The sequence below is a fragment of the Oncorhynchus gorbuscha genome, unplaced genomic scaffold (assembly GCF_021184085.1).
Source record: "Oncorhynchus gorbuscha isolate QuinsamMale2020 ecotype Even-year unplaced genomic scaffold, OgorEven_v1.0 Un_scaffold_869, whole genome shotgun sequence".
NCBI classification, from domain to species: domain Eukaryota; kingdom Metazoa; phylum Chordata; class Actinopteri; order Salmoniformes; family Salmonidae; genus Oncorhynchus; species Oncorhynchus gorbuscha.
Window position 1 is genome coordinate 190,718 of NW_025745853.1, and position 24,283 is coordinate 215,000.

Genomic DNA, 24,283 nt, shown 5'->3' on the forward strand with positions numbered 1-24,283 from the left:
AGCAGGTAGGTCCAGCTGGTAGGTCCAGCAGGTAGGTCCAGCAGGTAGGTCCAGCTGGTAGGTCCAGCTGGTAGGTCCAGTGGGTAGGTCCAGCAGGTAGGTCCAGCAGGTAGGTCCAGCAGGTAGGTCCAGCAGGTAGGTCCAGCTGGTAGGTCCAGCAGGTAGGTCCAGCAGGTAGGTCCAGCTGGTAGGTCCAGCAGGTAGGTCCAGCAGGTAGGTCCAGGGTAGGTCCAGCAGGTAGGTCCAGTGGGTAGGTCCAGCAGGTCCAGCAGGAACACTTCTGGGTCCAGCAGGTAGGTCCAGTGGGTAGGTCCTTCCAGTTAGGTCCTGTCTGGTTCTGTCCAGCAGGTAGGTCCAGCAGGTAGGTCCAGCTGGTCAGGTCCAGCAGGTATGGTCCAGCAGGTAGGTCCAGTGGGTAGCACACTTCTGGTTCTGCCCTTCTCCCCAGATCCTGTCATACTGTTGTTTATAATGTCATAGAACACTTCTGGTTCTTCTCTCCTCTCCCAGATCATTTCCTGTCATACTGTTGTTTATCATGTCATAGAACACTTCTGGTTCTGCTCTCCCCAGATCATTTCCTGTCATACTGTTGTTTATCATGTCATAGAACACTTCTGGTTCTGCCCTCCACAGATGTGTGTTTAGAATGTTATTATTATTATTGCAGAGTGAAGTTTGAAGGGTTCAGAGAGTGGAGCATCAACTTTAAAAATAAAGTTAAAGACCTGACAGAGGCATCATACTGGCTCTCTAGTCTACAAAACACATGTTTATTCTTGACAGGCAAACACCATCTCAGCTATCTTGCGTTGACACACACCAGTAGGGAACCGGACAGGCATGACTAATTCAACTCTCATCCTTACATTATTATGATCGTTTCTCCTCAGGTGTGTGGTGTGGACGGGGACGACAGAGTGTTTTTCTTCAACCCAACGATACAGCTCTCTGTTTGGGATCAGCCAGTAGATCTGAAAGACCGTGGAGAGGATCTCAACAGGATTATAGAAGATCCTCCACATAAACGCAAAAAGGATTCTTTGTCCAGTAAGTTTGTGGTAATTCTTCCCCGTTGGCTTGTCTTCATCTGGTCGTTTAGTTGGGCCTCGTTAGGACTCTTCTTCATGGTAAAGCGGGTATTTACCAGGCCGTGGCTTTCGATGGAACCGAGAAGCTCATTATCAGTCCGCTATTTTTCTAATGATGTTAATAAACATGTTTTTTTAGTGATCTGTTAATTAATACGGAGGCCAATGAAATGGCCTGATATACTAGATCCTATATACAGTGGGTCAGTTCCATTGCCTGTCGATCCCAGACTACCAGAGGATCGTGATGTCTCTGTTCACTGAAGGAGATGATCACGAATGGAAGGGCTATATGGAACCTTTAGGATGTCAAACCATCTCATGGTTGCATTTTTAAATGGCACCCTGTTCCCTATGGGCCCTGGTCCAATGACATCATTTCCTATGGGCCCTGGTCCAATGACACGCCCTATCGGCCCTGGTCCAATGACACACTATTCCCTATGGGCCCTGGTCCAATGACACTATTCCCTATGGGCCCTGGTCCAATGACACTATTCCCTATGGCCCTGGTCCAATGACACACTATGTCGGCCCTGGTCCAATGACACACTATTCCCTATGGGCCCTGGTCCAATGACACACTATTCCCTATGGGCCCTGGTCCAATGACACACTATTCCCTATGGGCCTGGTCCAATGACACGCTATTGCCTATGGGCCTAGTCCAATGACACACTATTCCCTATGGGCTCTGGTCCAATGACACACTATTCCCTATGGGCCCTGGTCCAATGACACACTATTCCCTATGGCCCTGGTCCAATGACACACTATTCCCTATGGCCCTGGTCCAATGACACACTATTCCCTATGGCCCTGGTCCAATGACACACTATTCCCTATGGCCCTGGTCCAATGACACACTATTCCCTATGGCCCTGGTCCAATGACACACTATTCCCTATCGGCCCTGGTCCAATGACACACTATTCCCTATGGGCCCTGGTCCAATGACACACTATTCCCTATGGGCCCTGGTCCAATGACACACTATTCCCTATGGGCCTGGTCCAATGACATGCTATTGCCTATGGGCCTAGTCCAATGACACACTATTCCCTATGGGCTCTGGTCCAATGACACACTATTCCCTATGGCCCTGGTCCAATGACACACTATTCCCTATGGCCCTGGTCCAATGACACACTATTCCCTATGGGCTGGTCCAATGACACTGGAACCTTGGCCCTGGTCAATGACCACTATTCCCATGGCCCTGGTCCAATGACACACTATTCCCTATGGGCCCTGGTCCAATGACACACTATTCCCTATGGGCCCTGGTCCAATGACACACTATTCCCTATGGGCCCTGGTCCAATGACACACTATTCCCTATGGGCCCTGGTCCAATGACACACTATTGCCTATGGGCCTGGTCCAATGACACACTATTCCCTATGGGCCCTGGTCCAATGACACACTATTCCCTATCGGCCCTGGTCCAATGACACACTATTCCCTATGGGCCCTGGTCCAATGACACACTATTCCCTATGGGCCCTGGTCCAATGACACACTATTCCCTATGGGCCCTGGTCCAATGACACACTATTCCCTATGGGCCCTGGTCCAATGACACACTATTCCCTATGGGCCTGGTCCAATGACATGCTATTGCCTATGGGCCTGGTCCAATGACACACTATTCCCTATGGGCTCTGGTCCAATGACACACTATTCCCTATCGGCCCTGGTCCAATGACACACTATTCCCTATGGGCCCTGGTCCAATGACACACTATTCCCTATGGGCCTGGTCCAATGACATGCCATTGCCTATGGGCCCTGGTCCAATGACACACTATTCCCTATGGCCCTGGTCCAATGACACACTATTCCCTAGGGCCCTGGTCCAATGACACACTATTCCCTATGGCCCTGGTCCAATGACACACTATTCCCTATCGGCCCTGGTCCAATGACACACTATTCCCTATGGGCCCTGGTCCAATGACACACTATTCCCTATGGGCCCTGGTCCAATGACACACTATTCCCTATGGGCCTGGTCCAATGACATGCTATTGCCTATGGGCCTAGTCCAATGACACACTATTCCCTATGGGCTCTGGTCCAATGACACACTATTCCCTATCGGCCCTGGTCCAATGACACACTATTCCCTATCGGCCCTGGTCCAATGACACACTATTCCCTATGGGCTCTGGTCCAATGACACACTATTCCCTATGGGCCCTGGTCCAATGACACACTATTCCCTATGGGCCCTGGTCCAATGACACACTATTCCCTATGGGCCTGGTCCAATGACATGCTATTGCCTATGGGCCTAGTCCAATGACACACTATTCCCTATGGGCTCTGGTCCAATGGCCCTGGTCCAATGACACACTATTCCCTATGGGCCCTGGTCCAATGACACACTATTCCCTATGGGCCTGGTCCAATGACATGCTATTGCCTATGGGCCCTGGTCCAATGACACACTATTCCCTATGGGCTCTGGTCCAATGACACACTATTCCCTATCGGCCCTGGTCCAATGACACACTATTCCCTATCGGCCCTGGTCCAATGACACACTATTCCCTATCGGCCCTGGTCCAATGACACACTATTCCCTATGGGCCCTGGTCCAATGACACACTATTCCCTATCGGCCCTGGTCCAATGACATGCTATTCCCTATGGGCCCTGGTCCAATGACACACTATTCCCTATGGGCCTGGTCCAATGACACACTATTCCCTATGGGCCCTGGTCCAATGACACACTATTCCCTATGGGCTCTGGTCCAATGACACACTATTCCCTATGGCCCTGGTCCAATGACACACTATTCCCTATCGGCCCTGGTCCAATGACATGCTATTCCCTATGGGCCCTGGTCCAATGACATGCTATTCCCTATGGGCCCTGGTCCAATGACACACTATTCCCTATGGGCCCTGGTCCAATGACACACTATTCCCTATCGGCCCTGGTCCAATGACATGCTATTCCCTATGGGCCCTGGTCCAATGACATGCTATTGCCTATGGGCCTGGTCCAATGACATGCTATTCCCTATGGTCCCCGGTCCAAAGAAGTGCACTATATAGGTTTTAGGGTCCCATTTGGGATGCACCCCATCTCTTTTGTGTTCTACTAGAATAGATGATATGGAAGTCCTGTGTGTGGCTGGCTCTGTAAATATTGGATTGGATCTTGTCAGCGATGATATCTCCCCGGACTAGATTTCCCAGAGGTCGGGTTGTCTTTATTGATTTAGCCTTATTGCAGTTACCAGCTGATTATGTATCGATGACCTTATACCTGAACCTCACTGTTCCAACAAAGCATGTCTGGCAAATTAACTTTGGTAAATATGTGGACAACCCCCGACGAACTGAACATTGACTTGTGGCTGATAAGACGGTGAGCAGTAATGCTACTCTAGTCTGATAGGTTCTCTCACAGTGGTTTTTAATGACCAATTATGTGAAGACGGAGTCCATTGAAAAGGGATGTTTGTTCCACTCTGCGTCTGTTGGAGTCCACTCGAAAAAAGGATGTGTGCTACGCTTCTGTCTGTGTGTCCGTTCTCTCAGCAGAGGACGGTTCTAACTCTCCGTCTGCCGATGACGACGATGCTGATGATGAAGATGAACATTATTCAAAAACCAAGAGGAACAAGTGAGTTTTGTCCCCCCCATCTTAACCATACTCATAGTTTACCATTACAATGATACTACTCTACAGAATAATAATCTCCTTTTGAAGTATTTTTTTTGTAAAAAAACAGAAACAATACTGTACTGTACAAATACCACTGTACAGTACAGTAGCCTAGTTTTGACCCAAGCCTTTTGGGCCCTGGTCAAGAGGAGATCACTATCTCGGGGAATAGGGTTTCCATTTGAGATACATCCTAGAACAGCTTGTATGTTTCTGTCCTCCTCAGACTGGAGGAACCTGCGGATGGTAATGAGGACCTGAGAGAGAGGGCAGACGCAGAGACATGTGACTCTCCCCCCATCGGACGGTTCTACCCTTAGGGCTCCGCATCACACACTTCAGGGACATGCTCCTTGAAAGAGGGGTAAAGGCATATTGAATGGAATACAAAAATCTAATGCACTTTTCGGCTGCGTTTAGACAGGCAGCCCAATTCTGATATTTCTTTTCCACTAAATTGGTCTTTTGACCGTATCACGTCAGATGTTTTTCAAACGTGATCTGATTGGTCAAAAGATCAATTGGTGAAAGAAAAAAAATGCAAGATTTGAGTTGCCTTTCTAAATGCAGCCACAGAGACGGACCTAGATTCTAACAGTTTTCCATGAGGAAGGAATTTAAACCATACTTTTCAAAGTGGCAATATGGGGACTCAAATCCCTGTATTGCAACTAATCATCAAGGGACACAGGGACCAGCAACTGCAAAGGCAGCAAAAAAACACGAAATGATGGAAAGACCTACATCATGTAACAGGTTGGGTGAATGATGGAAAGATCTACATCATGTAACAGGTTGGGTGAATGATGGAAAGACCTACATCATGTAACAGGTTGGGTGAATGATGGAAAGACCTACATCATGTAACAGGTTGGGTGAATGATGGAAAGACCTACATCATGTAACAGGTTGGGTGAATGATGGAAAGACCTACATCATGTAACAGGTTGGGTGAATGATGGAAAGATCTACATCATGTAACAGGTTGGGTGTATGATGGAAAGATCTACATCATGTAACAGGTTGGGTGTATGATGGAAAGATCTACATCATGTAACAGGTTGGGTGTATGATGGAAAGATCTACATCATGTAACAGGTTGGGTGAATGATGGGAAGATCTACATCATGTAACAGGTTGGGTGAATGATGGAAAGACCTACATCATGTAACAGGTTGGGTGAATGATGGAAAGATCTACATCATGTAACAGGTTGGGTGAATGATGGGAAGATCTACATCATGTAACAGGTTGGGTGAATGATGGGAAGATCTACATCATGTAACAGGTTGGGTGAATGATGGAAAGACCTACATCATGTCACAAGTTGAATGTACTGAATGTTTTCTTAAATATGTTTTCTCGTCTCTTCAGGTTTCAGCGTTTTCCACATGGGAGAAAGAACTGCACAAGATCGTGTTTGATCCACGGTATCTTCTGCTAAACTCTGCAGAGGAGAGGACCTACATCATAACAGAACAGGTGAACTCTGCTGGTTGTCCTCCTTTAATTGGTTTAATTGGTTAATTGGTCATGATTATTTATTGGTTGGTCATAATTGGTTAATTGGTCATGATTTATTTATTTGTTTGGTCATAATTGGTTGGTTTTTTCATCAATGTGCATAATATATAGCAAGCTATCAATTGGTAATATATGCTATCAATGTCATAATATATAGCAAGCTATCAATGTGCATAATGATAGCAAGCTATCAATGTGCATAATATATAGCAAGCTATCAATGTGCATAATATATAGCAAGCTATCAATGTGCATAATTAGCAAATCAATGTGATAATATATAGCAAGCTATCAATGTGCATAATATGAATGAGGCAAGATCAATGTGCATAATATCTAACAAGCTATCAATGTGAATAATATCTAACAAGCTATCAATGTGCATAATATATAGCAAGCTATAAATGTGCATAATATATAGCAAGCTATAAAGACATGGACATAATATATAGCAAGCTATAAATGTGCATAATATATAGCAAGGGTGCATAATATATAGCAAGCTATAAATGTGCATAATTATAGCAAGCTATAAAGACATAATATATAGCAAGCTATAAATGTGCATAATATATAGCAAGCTATAAATGTGCATAATATATAGCAAGCTATTTGCATAATATATAGCAAGCTATCAATGTGCATAATATATAGTTATCAATGTGCATAATATCTAACAAGCTATAAATGTGCATAATATATAAAAAGCTATAAATGTGCATAATATATAGATGCTATAAATGTGCATAATATATCTATAAATGTGCATAATATATAGCAAGCTATAAATGTGCATAATATATGGCCATAAGCTATAAATTGGCATAATTATGCTTGTCTATAAATGTGCATAATATATAGCAAGCTATAAATGTGCATAATATATAGCAAGCTATAAATGTGCATAATATATAGTCAAGCTAATGTGCATAATATATAGCAAGCTATAAATGTGCATAATATATAGCCAAGCTATAAATGTCATAATATATGCAAGCTATAAATGTGCATAATATATAGCAAGCTATCAATGTTTATATAGCAAGCTACAATGTGATAATATATAGCAAGCTACAATGTGCATAATATATAGCAAGCTATCAATGTGCATAATATATAGCAAGCTATCAATGTGCATAATATATAACAAGCTATCAATGTGAATAATATATACAAGCTATCAATGTGCATAATATATAGCAAGCTATAAATGTGCATAATATATAGCAAGCTATAAATGTGCATAATATATAGCAAGCTATAAATGTGCATAATATATAGCAAGCTATAAATGTGCATAATATATAGCAAGCTATAAATGTGCATAATATATAGCAAGCTATAAATGTGCATAATATATCTAACAAGCTATCAATGTGCATAATATATAACAAGCTATCAATGTGCATAATATCTAACAAGCTATAAATGTGCATAATATATAGCAAGCTATAAATGTGCATAATATATAGCAAGCTATAAATGTGCATAATATATAACAAGCTATCAATGTGCATAATATATAGCAAGCTATCAATGTGCATAATATATAGCAAGCTATCAATGTGCATAATATATAGCAAGCTATCAATGTGCATAATATATAGCAAGCTATCAATGTGCATAATATATAACAAGCTATAAATGTGCATAATATATAGCAAGCTATCAATGTGCATAATATAACAAGCTATAAATGTGCATAATATATAGCAAGTTATCAATGTGCATAATATCTAACAAGCTATAAATGTGCATAATATATAGCAAGCTATCAATGTGCATAATATCTAACAAGCTATAAATGTGCATAATATATAGCAAGCTATCAATGTGCATAATATCTAACAAGCTATAAATGTGCATAATATATAGCAAGCTATCAATGTGCATAATATCTAACAAGCTATAAATGTGCATAATATATAGCAAGCGGGCCATGGGTAAGGAAAAACATATGACCTGCTGATATTCATCCTAACTGAGTGACAGCAAACGTTTATGTTGGCCATCTGCAAGTTGAGGACACAGACACATACCACTCTGCTCCTAATCTGTAGTTGTTTGGTCTCTAAAAATGCGTGGAGATATAGGTGTTTTGATAACATCTACTTAGGCAAATCCGATCCAACTTTCAAGTGTTAATTTATGGATAGGATTAGGAATACGAGTACTGTCAGTTTAGCAGACCCCTAATGGGTTTGCTCCCATTATCTCATTACTGTCATCTGTGTCCTTGGTGAAAGCATTATGTTAGTAAAACTCCACAAATAACCTTTGGGATGAACTGTTGAGGTTTTTTGACATGTTGCATTTTACCTTCATTTAACTAGGCAAGTCGGTTAAGAACACGTTCTTATCTATAATGACAGCCTAGGAACAGTGGGTTTGTTCAGGGGCAGAATGACAGATGTTTAGCTTGTCAGCTCGGGGATTTGATCTTGCAACCTTTTGGTTATTAGTCCAATGCTCTAACCACTAGGCTACCTGCCACATTGCCCTATGTACATAGACATGGAACACTGGTCACTTTAATATGGTTTACATACTGTTTTACCCATTTCATAGGTATATACTGTATTCTAGTCAAGGCCATCCTACTCAAATATTGCTGTACATATAACCACTAGGCTACCTACCACATTGCCCTATGTACATAGACATGGAACACTGGTCACTTTAATATGGTTTACATACTGTTTTACCCATTTCATAGGTATATACTGTATTCTAGTCAAGGCCATCCTACTCAAATATTGCTGTACATATAACCACTAGGCTACCTACCACATTGCCCTATGTACATAGACATGGAACACTGGTCACTTTAATATCGTTTACATACTGTTTTACCCATTTCATAGGTATATACTGTATTCTAGTCAAGGCCATCCTACTCAAATATTGCTGTACATATAACCACTAGGCTACCTACCACATTGCCCTATGTACATAGACATGGAACACTGGTCACTTTAATAATGTTTACATACTGTTTTACCCATTTCATATTTATATACTGTATTCTAGTCAAGGCCATCCTACTCAAATATTGCTGTACATATAACCACTAGGCTACCTACCACATTGCCCTATGTACATAGACATGGAACACTGGTCACTTTAATAATGTTTACATACTGTTTTACCCATTTCATAGGTATATACTGTATTCTAGTCAAGTCCATCCTATTCAATTATTGCTGTACATATAACCACTAGGCTACCTACCACATTGCCCTATGTACATAGACATGGAACACTGGTCACTTTAATAATGTTTACATACTGTTTTACCCATTTCATATGTATATACTGTATTCTAGTCAAGGCCATGCTACTCAATTATTGCTGTACATATAACCACTAGACTACCTACCACATTGCCCTATGTACATAGACATGGAACACTGGTCACTTTAATATCGTTTACATACTGTTTTACCCATTTCATAGGTATATACTGTATTCTAGTCAAGTCCATCCTATTCAATTATTGCTGTACATATAACCACTAGGCTACCTACCACATTGCCCTATGTACATAGACATGGAACACTGGTCACTTTAATAATGTTTACATACTGTTTTACCCATTTCATAGGTATATACTGTATTCTAGTCAAGGCCATCCTATTCAATTATTGCTGTACATATAACCACTAGGCTACCTACCACATTGCCCTATGTACATAGACATGGAACACTGGTCACTTTAATAATGTTTACATACTGTTTTACCCATTTCATAGGTATATACTGTATTCTAGTCAAGGCCATCCTATTCAATTATTGCTGTACATATAACCACTAGGCTACCTACCACATTGCCCTATGTACATAGACATGGAACACTGGTCACTTTAATAATGTTTACATACTGTTTTACCCATTTCATAGGTATATACTGTATTCTAATCAAGTCCATCCTATTCAATTATTGCTGTACATATAACCACTAGGCTACCTACCACATTGCCCTATGTACATAGACATGGAACACTGGTCACTTTAATAATGTTTACATACTGTTTTACCCATTTCATATGTATATACTGTATTCTAGTCAAGGCCATGCTACTCAATTATTGCTGTACATATAACCACTAGACTACCTACCACATTGCCCTATGTACATAGACATGGAACACTGGTCACTTTAATATCGTTTACATACTGTTTTACCCATTTCATAGGTATATACTGTATTCTAGTCAAGTCCATCCTATTCAATTATTGCTGTACATATAACCACTAGGCTACCTACCACATTGCCCTATGTACATAGACATGGAACACTGGTCACTTTAATATCGTTTACATACTGTTTTACCCATTTCATAGGTATATACTGTATTCTAGTCAAGTCCATCCTATTCAATTATTGCTGTACATATAACCACTAGGCTACCTACCACATTGCCCTATGTACATAGACATGGAACACTGGTCACTTTAATAATGTTTACATACTGTTTTACCCATTTCATAGGTATATACTGTATTCTAGTCAAGTCCATCCTATTCAATTATTGCTGTACATATAACCACTAGGCTACCTACCACATTGCCCTATGTACATAGACATGGAACACTGGTCACTTTAATAATGTTTACATACTGTTTTACCCATTTCATAGGTATATACTGTATTCTAGTCAAGTCCATCCTATTCAATTATTGCTGTACATATAACCACTAGGCTACCTACCACATTGCCCTATGTACATAGACATGGAACACTGGTCACTTTAATAATGTTTACATACTGTTTTACCCATTTCATATTTATATACTGTATTCTAGTCAAGGCCATGCTACTCAAATATTGCTGTACATATAACCACTAGGCTACCTACCACATTGCCCTATGTACATAGACATGGAACACTGGTCACTTTAATAATGTTTACATACTGTTTTACCCATTTCATAGGTATATACTGTATTCTAGTCAAGTCCATCCTATTCAATTATTGCTGTACATATAGTATCCTTTCCAAGTATTCGTCAGATATACTGCATGTTATATCCACATACTGTCCCTAATGTCTATACATCCCATTACATATACTGCACATATATATATATAGATATACTCCGGACTCTGACATACTAATATTTATATATTTCTTAATTCCATTATTTTACTTTTATATGTCTGTGTATTGTTGTGAATTATTAGATAGTACTGCAATGTTGGGAGCTAGAAACACAAGCATTTCGCTGCACCCGCAATAACATCTGAAAAACATGTGTATGCGACCAATAACGATTTGATTTGATTTGATTGATCCTGCCACTGAACGTGAGAGGAGTTAAGTCGACAGTAAAGAGGATTAGGAAACAGCCGTCGTCTTTGTCTTGAAAATGATCTTCAAAGTCATTTTTCTTGTTGCCAATCATGCCTGTGTTCCTCATCTCCAGGTGTTTGAGCAGTTTGTCAAAGTGAGGATGAAGGAAGAACACAAGGAGAAACAGAGAAAACTGCTGCAAGCAAAAGACCAGTATAGAAAACTTCTAGAGGAGTCGAAAATCACATCCAGGTAAAACCTGAAGCTTACTGTGTAATAGAATTACACGTACATTAGGGGACTTAACTATTCAACTAAGCTTCATAATAGCTTCATACAAAATAGCTTCATACTAAAAGTTTGGACTCAACCTACTCGTTGGTTTTTCTTTATTTGTACTATTTTCTACTATTCTACTGTAGTAAACAAATCAAAATATATTTTATATTTTAAATTCTTCATAGGAGACACCCTTTGTCTTGATGACAGCTTTGCACACTCTTGGCATTCTCTCAACCAGCTTCACCTGGAATTCTTTTCCAACCTTCTTGAAGGAGTTTCCACATATGTTGAGCACTTGTTGACTGCTTTTCATTCACTCTGCGATCCAACTCATCTCAAACCATCTCAATTGGGTTTGGGTTGGGTGATCAGAGGATTTGTTAATCAAATAAAAACAAGATTGCTTGTTGTCAGCATGTTGTGGCTTGTCATTTAGCTTTCCCCTTTAATCAACCACGGTGATGATGACAAAGAGTGTTCTATCTTCATGACCTTACCTCTTCTACCCCTGACTACCTCTCTCTTTAGGTGATGACTACTGTAACCCCGTGGACAGAGTTCTCTGTATTCTATGGCTTCATTTATCTTGTCCTAACTCTTGCTTATTTCTTTTCATAACTGTTGTTAATAACTGATTATATATATATATTTTTTTAAATACAATTTCAGAGCTTCTATAAAATATTAACTACAGTTATGCATGTTTGCGTGTCTCAAAACCACAATTGTCTAACAATTTCAAAAAATTATAAAACCGAGTAGCTTTAGTCTTTACTATATTTAAACCTGTGAAGACATCCCTCCCTCCCTCCCTCCCTCCCTCCCTCCCTCCCTCCCTCCCTCCATCCCTCCATCCCTCCATCCCTCCATCCCTCCATCCCTCACTCCCCTCCCTCCCGTCCTCCCTCCCTCCTCCTCCCTCCCTCCCCGCCCCTCCTCCCTCCCTCCTCCCTCCCTCCCTCGCTCCCTCCATCCCTCCCTCCATCCCTCCATCCCTCACTCCCTCACTCCCTCCCTCCCCTCCCTCCCTCCATCCATCCCTCCATCCCAAACCTTTCTCTAGGATGATCTCTTCTTTTCTCTATTTCCAGGTCAACTTTCAAAGACTTTTCTGTTAAGTACGGCCGTGACCAGCGCTTCAAGCAAGTGCTGAAGAAGAAAGACCAAGAGCACTTCTTCAACCAATTCATCAATGGGTTAAAGAAGAGAGATAAAGAGAACCGCATGAGGCTGAGGAAGATGAGATGAAGCATGAGGCTGAGGAAGATGAGATGAGGAAGATGAGTTGAGGAGGTATGAGGCTGAGGAAGATGAGATGAAGCATGAGGCTGAGGAAGATGAGATGAGGAGGTATGAGGCTGAGGAAGATGAGATGAGGAGGTCTGAGGCTGAGGAAGATGAGTTGAGGGGGTATGAGGCTGAGGAAGATGAAATGAGGAGGAACAGTATGAGGCTGAGGAGGATGAGAAGAGGAGGTATGTGGCTGAGGACGATGAGATGAGGAGGTATGAGGCTGAGGGAGATGAGGAGGTATGTGGCTGAGGAAGATGAGATGAGGAGGTACAGTATGAGGCTGAGGACGATGAGAAGATGAGGTATGTGGCTGAGGAAGATGAGATGAGGAGGTACAGTATGAGGCTGAGGAAGATGAGATGAGGAGGTATGAGGAGGCATCAGGCTGTGAAATAGGCCTCTCAGAATACAGAATAGCATGAATGGATAGATAGAGCTGTCTGATACATGAGACGGCAGTTTCATGGGGAACATAAAGAAACAGGTATCAGGATCCCTGTGGAATCAGTGTAAAAGGGGAGAAAGCAGTCAGTCATTTGCCTCCAGATGTACAGTCAGCTGGGTCAGAGATGGCTTGGCTCCACATGCTAAGCAGGTAATCCAGCTAACTCTCAGAAATGGAACACTGTTTCATATTGAAGCTACTGTATATATTGAAATTCAACATTCCACATGTTTTGAGTCACAGTGACAGACATGAATTGAGCATCATTTCTGTATTTATTTTGTGTTATCACATGATCTGTATGGAGATATCAATGTGTGTACACAATCACACAGCCCAATGCACAATTCTAAAAGACATCATGTACATATACACAAAACAATCCTGCAAAGCAATTGGTATTTTCTAACGATTTCAAACAAGGTTCTCCACAGCATCTGTGAGAATCAATGGATGGTAATTGTGTATTGATGGATTTTGTAAATGTCCCCTCCCACCCCCAAAAAAAAAATTATGTTGTGTTTATTATGATGTGGGTTCTTCTTATGATGTAAAAGGATAAGTTATTGTTGCTTATTTGTCATTTAAACCGTCGTTAATGTAAAAGTCATACGTAGTGCATTCTCTCTGTAACAGGTCGAAGACGTTATGTGAAGATTCTAAAGGAAGATTCTAAAGGACTGTTCATTTGGTTCTGAACATTGGGATTTTACAAATAATATAGTTTACTGTACAAAACACTGTCTTTAGAATGTGTGTTATATGTTGTTTTTCTCATTTATTTATTTTAATTTAAACATGCAATGTTTGTGGGATTGTGAGTTTGACTAATTAAAACCTTCTAAAATTAACCTTTTCGGGCAGCTGGGTTCTTCTCAATGATACAATAGCTTTCATAATTAGATGGAGAACAAGATCTTTTGGGGTCCTCCCATAGCATCTTCATAACCACAATATGCATGGATGAGCACAGTAGAATGGAGTTTGAAGATTGACAATGCATATCACATATAATCTAAGGATGGACCCTAGAAGTGTATCTCTAGCTCTGTTTATACCTGGTGCCAACATGTGGTTGTCATTATCCCATCGAGATGATCCAATCACTATCCAATCAAGATTTATCACGTCTATGCTTGTCATTAAAACACATATTTTACGGTCAAAAGTAGTGTGTTTGAGTGTGTCTAGTGAATAGTGTGCCATTATGGATGCAACCAGATGTTGGTTATCCTAACGGTGCTGTGAATTAAGGAATACGATTAGCAAAACAATAAGGAAATCTCTATCTCTGTAAAGAGACAGGACCTTATTTATCTCTCGCTGAAACAGAGTTTACATCTATCTATAGAGTACATATATCTATAGTTTACATCTAGTTACATCTATCTATAGTTTACATCTAGTTACATCTATCTATAGTTTACATCTAGTTACATCTATCTATTGTTTACATCTAGTTACATCTATCTATTGTTTACATCTAGTTACATCTATCTATAGTTTACATCTAGTTACATATATCTATAGTTTACATCAAGTTACATCTATCTATAGTTTACATCTAGTTACATCTATCTATAGTTTACATCTATCTATAGTTAACATATATATTTAGTTTACATCTATATATAGTTTACATATATCTATAGTTTACATCTATCTATAGTTTACATATATCTATAGTGTACATCTATCTATAGTTTACATATATCTATAGTTTACATCTATCTATAGTTTACATATATCTATAGTTTACATCTATATATAGTTTACATATATCTATAGTTTACATCTATATATAGTTTACATATATCTATAGAGTACATCTATCTATAGTATACATCTAGTTACATCTATCGATAGAGTACATCTATCTATAGTTTACATCTAGTTACATCTATCTATAGTTTACATCTAGTTACATCTATCTATAGTTTACATATATCTATAGTTTACATCTATCTATAGTTTACATCTATCTATAGTTTACATATATCTATAGTTTACATATATCTATAGTTTACATCTATCTATAGTTTACATATATCTATAGTTTACATTTATATATAGTTTACATATATCTATAGTTTACATCTATCTATAGTTTACATATATCTATAGTTTACATCTATCTATAGTTTACATATATCTATAGTTTACATCTATCTATAGTTTACATATATCTATAGTTTACATCTATATATAGTTTACATATATCTATAGTTTACATCTATATATAGTTTACATATATCTATAGAGTACATCTATCTATAGTATACATCTAGTTACATCTATCGATAGAGTACATCTATCTATAGTTTACATCTAGTTACATCTATCTATAGTTTACATCTAGTTACATCTATCTATAGTTTACATCTAGTTACATCTATCTATTGTTTACATCTAGTTACATCTATCTATAGTTTACATCTAGTTACATCTATCTATAGTTTACATCTATCTATAGTTTACATCTATCTATAGTTAACATATATATTTAGTTTACATCTATATATAGTTTACATATATCTATAGTTTACATCTATCTATAGTTTACATCAATCTATAGTTTACATCTATCTATAGTTTACATATATCTATAGAGTACATATATCTATAGTATACATCTAATTACATCTATCGATAGAGTACATCTATCTATAGTTAACATCTAGTTACATCTATCTATAGTTTACATCTATCTATAGAGTAGGTTACATTATCTATAGTTTACATCTATCTATAGTTTACATCTATATATAGTTTACATCTATCTATAGTTTGCATCTATCTATAGTTTACATCTATCTATAGTTTACATATATCTATAGTTTACATCTATATATAGAGTAGTTTACATCTATCTATCGATTAGTTTACATCTATCTATAGTTTTCATCTATCTATCGATTAGTTTACATCTATCTATAGTTTACATCTATCTATAGAGTAGTTTACATCTATATATAGTTTACATCTATCTATAGTTTACATCTATCTATAGTTTACATCTATATATAGTTTACATACATCTATAGTTTACATATATCTATAGTTTACACATATCTATAGTTTACATCTATCTATAGTTTACATCTATCTATAGTTTACATTATCTATAGTTTACATATATCTATAGAGTACATCTATCTATAGATTACATCTATCTATAGTTTACATCTATATATAGTTTACATCTATCTATAGTTTGCATCTATCTATAGTTTACATCTATCTATAGTTTACATATATCTATAGTTTACATCTATATATAGAGTAGTTTACATCTATCTATCGATTAGTTTACATCTATCTATAGTTTTCATCTATCTATCGATTAGTTTACATCTATCTATAGTTTACATCTATCTATAGAGTAGTTTACATCTATATATAGTTTACATCTATCTATAGTTTACATCTATTTATAGTTTACATCTATCTATAGAGTAGTTTACATCTATCTATAGTTTACATCTATCTATAGAGTAGTTGACATCTATCTATAGTTTACATTATCTATCCTTTACATCTATCTATAGAGTAGTTTACATCAATCTATAGTTTGCATCTATCTATAGTTTACATCTATCTATAGTTTACATCTATCTATAGTTTACATCTATCTATAGAGTAGTTTACATCTATCTATAGAGTAGTTTACATCTATCTATAGTTTACATCTATCTATAGAGTAGTTTACATCTATCTATACTTTACATCTATCTATAGATTACATCTATCTATACAGTAGTTTACATCTATCTATAGAGTACATCTATCTATACAATTTGTGGGCAGAACTGAAAAAGTGTGTGTGAGGAAACAGGCCCACAAACCTGACTCAGCTACACCAGCTCTGCCAGGAGGAATGGCCCAAAACTCACCCAACCCACCGTGGGAAGCCTGTGAAAGGACACCCAAAACGCTTGACCCAAGCCAAACAAATCAAAGGCAATGCTTCCAAATACCAACTGAGCGCATGTAAACCTCTGACCCACTGGGAATGCGATGAAAGCCAAAGATCAAATCAAATCAAACCAAAAGCCTATTATTCTAACATGTCACATTGCCAAAACAAAGCGGTGATTCCAACCGACCTGCTACCTTATATAATGTTACTTACCCTACATTATTCATCTCATATGCATATGTATATACTGTACTCTACATCATCGACTGCATCCTTATGTAACACATGTATCACTAGCCACTTTAACTATGCCACTTTGTTTACTTTGTCTACACACTCATCTCATATGTATATACTGTACTCGATACCATCTACTGTATGCTGCTCTGTACCATCACTCATTCATATATCCTTATGCACATATTCCTTATCCCCTTACATTGTGTATAAGACAGTAGTTTTGGAATTGTTAGCTAGATTACTTGTTGGTTATCACTGCATTGTCGGAACTAGAAGCACAAGCATTTCGCTACACTCGCATTAACATCTGCTAACCATGTGTATGTGACAAATAAAATTTGATTTGATTTGATTTGATTTGACCCAAGACAGGGAATCTGCAGTCGGGCCAAACGTCAGGAACTGTGAAAAACTGAGTTCAAATGCATATGGCCAAGGTGCATGCAAACCTCCGACCTCAACTGTATATTTTATTCTAATACGAATGCTCAGAGAGGTAATAATTAATAATAATTAAAAAATAAAAAATAATTAAAAAGTTGGGTCCAAATTATTGGCACCCATTTTCAATAGTTCAGCACGCTCCCCTTGTAAGGATAATGACACAGAGACGTTTTCTAAAATGTTTTATGAGATTGGAGAACAAACACATTGTGATGAGATCTTAGAACAGTCCTCCATACAGAATCTTTCCAGATCCTTGATATCCTTCATCTTCCCTTATGGACTTCCCTCTTCAATACAAACCACAGCTTTTCAATGGGGTTTAAATCCAGAGATTGAGATGACGATTTCAAAATGTTGATTTTGTGGTGAATTAACCGTTTCTTTGTGGAATTTGATTTGCTTGGGGTTAGAGGTCGTCTGCTGTCTCGTTTACTTTATATGAAGAATTTGAAATTATTTATACTTATACTTTTGTTACCTAAGTGTATTTTAAACCAAATATTTTTAGACTTTTACTCAAGTAGTACTTTACGTGGTCCTTCTGTAGCTCAGTTGGTAGAGCATGGCGCTTGTAACGCCAGGGTAGTGGGTTCGATTCCCGGGACCACCCATACGTAGAATGTATGCACACATGACTGTAAGTCGCTTTGGATAAAAGCGTCTGTTAAATGGCATATATTATTATTATTATTATTATTACTTAAGTACTTTTCTAATAAGGTATCTTTAGTTTTACTCAAGTAAGACAATTGGGTACTTTTTCCACCACTGATATTTTCATTTATTTATTTTATTTTATTTAACTAGGCATGTCAGTTAAGAACAAATTCCTATTTACAATGACAGCCTACCATGAAAATATAGGACAACACACACATCAGGACAAGAGACAACACTATATAAAGAGAGACCTAAAGATGGCAACATAGCATGGCAGCAACACATGACAACACAGCATGGTAGCAACACAACATGGCAGCACCACAACATGGCAGCACCAAAACATGGTAGCAGCACAAAACAGGGTACAAACTGCAGCTAGCGAATGGAACGAGCTGCAACAAACACTCAAACTGGACAGTTCTTTAACTCTCGTCATTCAAAAACTCAATCATGGACACTTACTGACAGTTGTGGCTGCTTTGCGTGATGAATTGTTCTCTCTACCTTCTTACCAATTTCTGTTGTCTGTGACCAATAATGTTTGTGACCAATTCACCCATATTTTGAACACAAGTTTACAACTTCTGTCATTACGGAGTTCATCAAAAGATTACCTAAAAAATTATTATAATGAAAAAACAATATGCCATGGGCCCACCCCAAACCGTAACTAGTCTAAACTGCTCAACGTCTCTTTGACCCATCAACTTGAAACTGATTGGCTTACAGGACACCAAAAATAAGGTCTAACACAACACGTGTTGATATTGCCAAAAACATGGAAACAGGAAGCAATTCAGTTGTGAACATAAACGCTGTTTGCATTTCTGCTAAGACCTCTCAAGCATAGGTTGACAAAAAGTGATAAGAAATGCAATATATGCAGAAAACCCAAGACGTTATTCTGAGTCGTCACTGTCTGGGGAAGTCATTAACCCTGCCCGTTTCCACAATTTGTCTTCTTAAAATCTCATTTTAAACCTAATCCTAAATCGTACCTTAACCACACTGCTAACCTTATGCCAACCCAAACCTTAAATTGAAGACCAAAATGCTCATTTTTATTTTAGAAAATGTTAACGATATAGCTAATTTTGAATTTGCCTCTCGCCCATCTAGTGTCATCCTTAATTATGGAGCCAAACTTCGAACTGAATGGCCCCACAGGCCACTATAATAAGCACCTACATTTAAAAGCTCAGTCCTGCCACTCTTTTGATGTAGAGCTACTAGGGTAAATAAAGTCCTGTTCACAATTTTGTTTTTCAAATCGGTTTTGGAATACTTGACTGTCCAAAACAGCAAGTTACAAGTGAACAAATCAGATTTGACCGTAGTCATTTCCTGACATGGCTAGGCTAGTTGTCATGGTGACGACGAGTGTGTGTGCAGTAGGGGTGTAACGGACCGTAGTTGACCCCCCCCCCCACGGTTCGGCAGGCATGTTTAACCGTCATAGTGGTAAATACAGTTTCACTGACACTGTTACTTTATAAAGGACCTGTCGTTGCAACACCAATATAATCTAAGCCAGATGTGGCCGTACACAAGCCACAATTAAGTCACGAAGATAATGGTGGCGCACGGCCAAATGGATTTAATCCTCTTACGTAGGAAGGAGGGAACATGTCTGGTGGAAATGTAGAAATACTGATGTCCTGAACAAGAAGGGCAGTTCTTCCATGGAGTTGCACAAGCTCCGGTATCTGAGAAATATTTCATTCAATATTTCCATGACACTGTCTATAGAATACATATATCTATAGTTTACATCTATCCATAGTTTACATCTATCTATAGTTTACATATATCTATAGAGTACATCTATCTATAGTTTACATCTATCTATAGTTTACATCTATATCTATAGTTTACATCTATCTATAGTTTACATCTATCTATAGTTTACATCTATCTATAGTTTACATCTATCTATAGTTTACATCTATCTATAGTTTACATCTATCTATAGTTTACATCTATCTATAGTTTACATCTATCTATAGTTTACATCTATATCTATAGTTTACATCTATCTATAGTTTACATCTATCTATAGTTTACATCTATCTATAGTTTACATCTATCTATAGTTTACATCTATCTATAGTTTACATCTATCTATAGTTTACATCTATCTATAGTTTACATCTATCTATAGTTTACATCTATCTATAGTTTACATCTATCCATAGTTTACATCTATCCATAGTTTACATATATCTATAGTTTACATCTATATATAGTTTACATCTATCTATAGTTTACATATATCTATAGTTTACATATATCTATAGATTACATATATCTATAGAGTACATCTATCTATAGTTTACATATTTCTATAGTTTACATCTATCTATAGTTTACATCTATCTATAGTTTACATCTATATCTATAGTTTACATCTATCTATAGTTTACATCTATCTATAGTTTACATCTATCTATAGTTTACATATATCTATAGTTTACATATATCTATAGTTTACATCTATCTATAGTTTACATATATCTTGTCACACCCTGACCATAGTTTGCTTTGTATATTTCTATGTTTTGGTTGGTCAGGGTGTGATCTGAGTGGGCATTCTATGTTGGATGTCTTGTTTGTCTATTTCTATGTCTGGCCTGATATGGTTCTCAATCAGAGGCAGGTGTTAGTCACTGTGTCTGATTGGGAACCATATTTAGGTTTCCCTGTGTGTTTGTGGGTGATTGTTCCTGTCTCTGTGTTTTACACCAGATAGGACTGTTTTAGGTTTCCCTGTGTGTTGGTGGGTGATTGTTCCTGTCTCTGTGTTTTACACCAGACAGGGCTGTTGTAGGTTTCCCTGTGTGTTGGTGGGTGATTGTTCCTGTCTCTGTGTTTTACACCAGACAGGACTGTTTTAGGTTTCCCTGTGTGTTTGTGGGTGATTGTTCCTGTCTCTGTGTTTTGCACCAGACAGGGCTGTTTTAGGTTTCCCTGTGTGTTTGTGGGTGATTGTTCCTGTCTCTGTGTTTTGCACCAGACAGGACTGTTTTAGGTTTCCCTGTGTGTTGGTGGGTGATTGTTCCTGTCTCTGTGTTTTGCACCAGACAGGACTGTTTTAGGTTTCACTGTGTTTGTGGGTGATTGTTCCTGTCTCTGTGTTTTACACCAGACAGGACTGTTTTAGGTTTCCCTGTGTGTTTGTGGGTGATTGTTCCTGTCTCTGTGTTTTACACCAGACAGGACTGGGCTGTTTTTGATTGTTTTCTCTGTTGTAGGTTTCCCTGTGTGTTGTTTTGTTAGTTTATTCGTGTACAGTTTCTTTATTAAAGAACAATGAATAACAACCACTCTGCATTTTGGTCCACCTCTACTTCACCTAAAGAAAACCGTTACAGAATCACCCACCACAACAGGACCAAGCGGCGTGGTAATGAGCAGCAGCAGGAGCAGCAGCACTGGGAGAGGCTGCACTAGAATATGGACTATACTACTTGGGAGGAAATAGACAGGTGGGCGGTCGACCCAGGGAGAGTGCCGGAGCCCGCCTGGGATTCAATGGAGCAGTGCGCGGAAGGTTACAGGAGAATGATGTTGGTGAAACAAGCACGGTGGCGTGGACGTAAGCCCGAGAGTCAGCCCCAAAAATGTTTGGGGGGGGGCACAGGGGGAGTGTGGCAGAGTCAGGAGTCAGACCTGAGCCAACTCCCCCCGTTTATCGTGAGGAGCCAAGGAGGAGCTCAGAACCAGAGCTGGTGTCGGAGGTGAGCGAAGCAGAGACTGTGAAGGAGTTAGTGGGGAAATTGGAGGAGAGAGATATGAGGGAGTTGCTGGTTTGGTGCATGAGGCATGACATTCGCCCGATGGAGCGTGTCAGGGATTTAATGGCACCTGGGTCAGCTCTCCATACTCATCCTGAGGTGCGTGCTAGGGGTCTGGTGAAGACTGTGCCAGCCTCACACACCAGGCCTTCTGTGCATCTCCCAAGCCTTGCACATCCTGTGCCATCTCAGCACTACAGTGCTCCTAGCAGTGCTAACCGTGGTGGGCATGGTGCTGGTCAGGCACCGTGTTATGCGGTGGTTCGCACGGTGTCCCCAGTACGCGTGCTTAGCCCGGTGCGCTACATCAAAGCTTCCAACATCTGCCGGGCTAGGGTGAAGATCCAGCCAGGGCGGTTGGTGCCAGCCCTGCTCTCAAGATCTCCAGTATGCCTTTGGGTTCCGGTCCATCCAGTGCCACCTCCACACACAAGCCCTCCGGTGGCAGCTCCCCGCACCAGGCTTCCTGTGCGTGTCCTCGGCCCAGTACCACCAGTGCCAGCACCACGCATCAGGCCTACAGTGCGTTCCGCCTGTCCGGCGCTGCTGCCAGAGTCTCCCGCCTGTCCGGAGCTGCTGCCAGAGTCTTCTGCCTGTCCGGCGCTGCTGCTGGAGCCCCTCTGTCCCGAGCAGCTGCCCCTCAGTCCAGTGTCATTAAGTAGGGTCGCCGTAGCTAGGAGGCCACGGAAGCGGACAAGGTGGGGGACTAAGACTACGGTGAAGTGGGAGCCACGTCCAGCACCAGAGCCGCCACCGCGGACAGATGCCCACCCAGACCCTCCCCAATAGGTTCAGGTTTTGCGGCCTGAGTCCGCACCTTGGGGGGGAGGGGGGTTACTGTCACACCTTGACCAAAGTTTGCTTTGTATGTTTCTGTTTTGTTTGGTCAGGGTGTGATCTGAGTGGGCATTCTATGTTGGATGTCTTGTTTGTCTATTTCTATGTCTGGCCTGATATGGTTCTCAATCAGAGGCAGGTGTTAGTCACTGTGTCTGATTGGGAACCATATTTAGGTTTCCCTGTGTGTTTGTGGCTGATTGTTCCTGTCTCTGTGTTTTGCACCAGACAGGACTGTTTTAGGTTTCCCTGTGTGTTGGTGGGTGATTGTTCCTGTCTCTGTGTTTTACACCAGACAGGAATGTTTTAGGTTTCCCTGTGTGTTGGTGGGTGATTGTTCCTGTCTCTGTGTTTTACACCAGATAGGACTGTTTTAGGTTTCCCTCTGTGTTTGTGGGTGATTGTTCCTGTCTCTGTTTTAGGTTTCCCTGTGTGTTTGTGGGTGATTGTTCCTGTCACTGTTGTAGGTTTCCCTGTGTGTTGTTTTGTTAGTTTATTTGTGTTCAGTTTCTTTATTAAAGTACAATGAATAACAACCACTCTGCATTTTGGTCCGCCTCTACTTCACCTAAAGAACACCGTTACACATCTATAGTTTACACACATCTATGGTTTACACATATCTATGGTTTACACATATCTATGGTTTACACATATCTATGGTTTACACATATCTATGGTTTACACATATCTATGGTTTACACATATCTATGGTTTACACATATCTATGGTTTACACATATCTATGGTGTACACATATCTATGGTGTAC

At 39.5% G+C, this 24,283-nt stretch overlaps 1 pseudogene; it reads left to right on the top strand.

Moving 5' to 3' along the window:
* The first annotated feature begins 875 nt into the window (after nucleotides 1-875).
* LOC124020643 lies at nucleotides 876-14,590 on the top strand (annotated as a pseudogene).
* The last annotated feature ends 9,693 nt before the right edge of the window (nucleotides 14,591-24,283 follow it).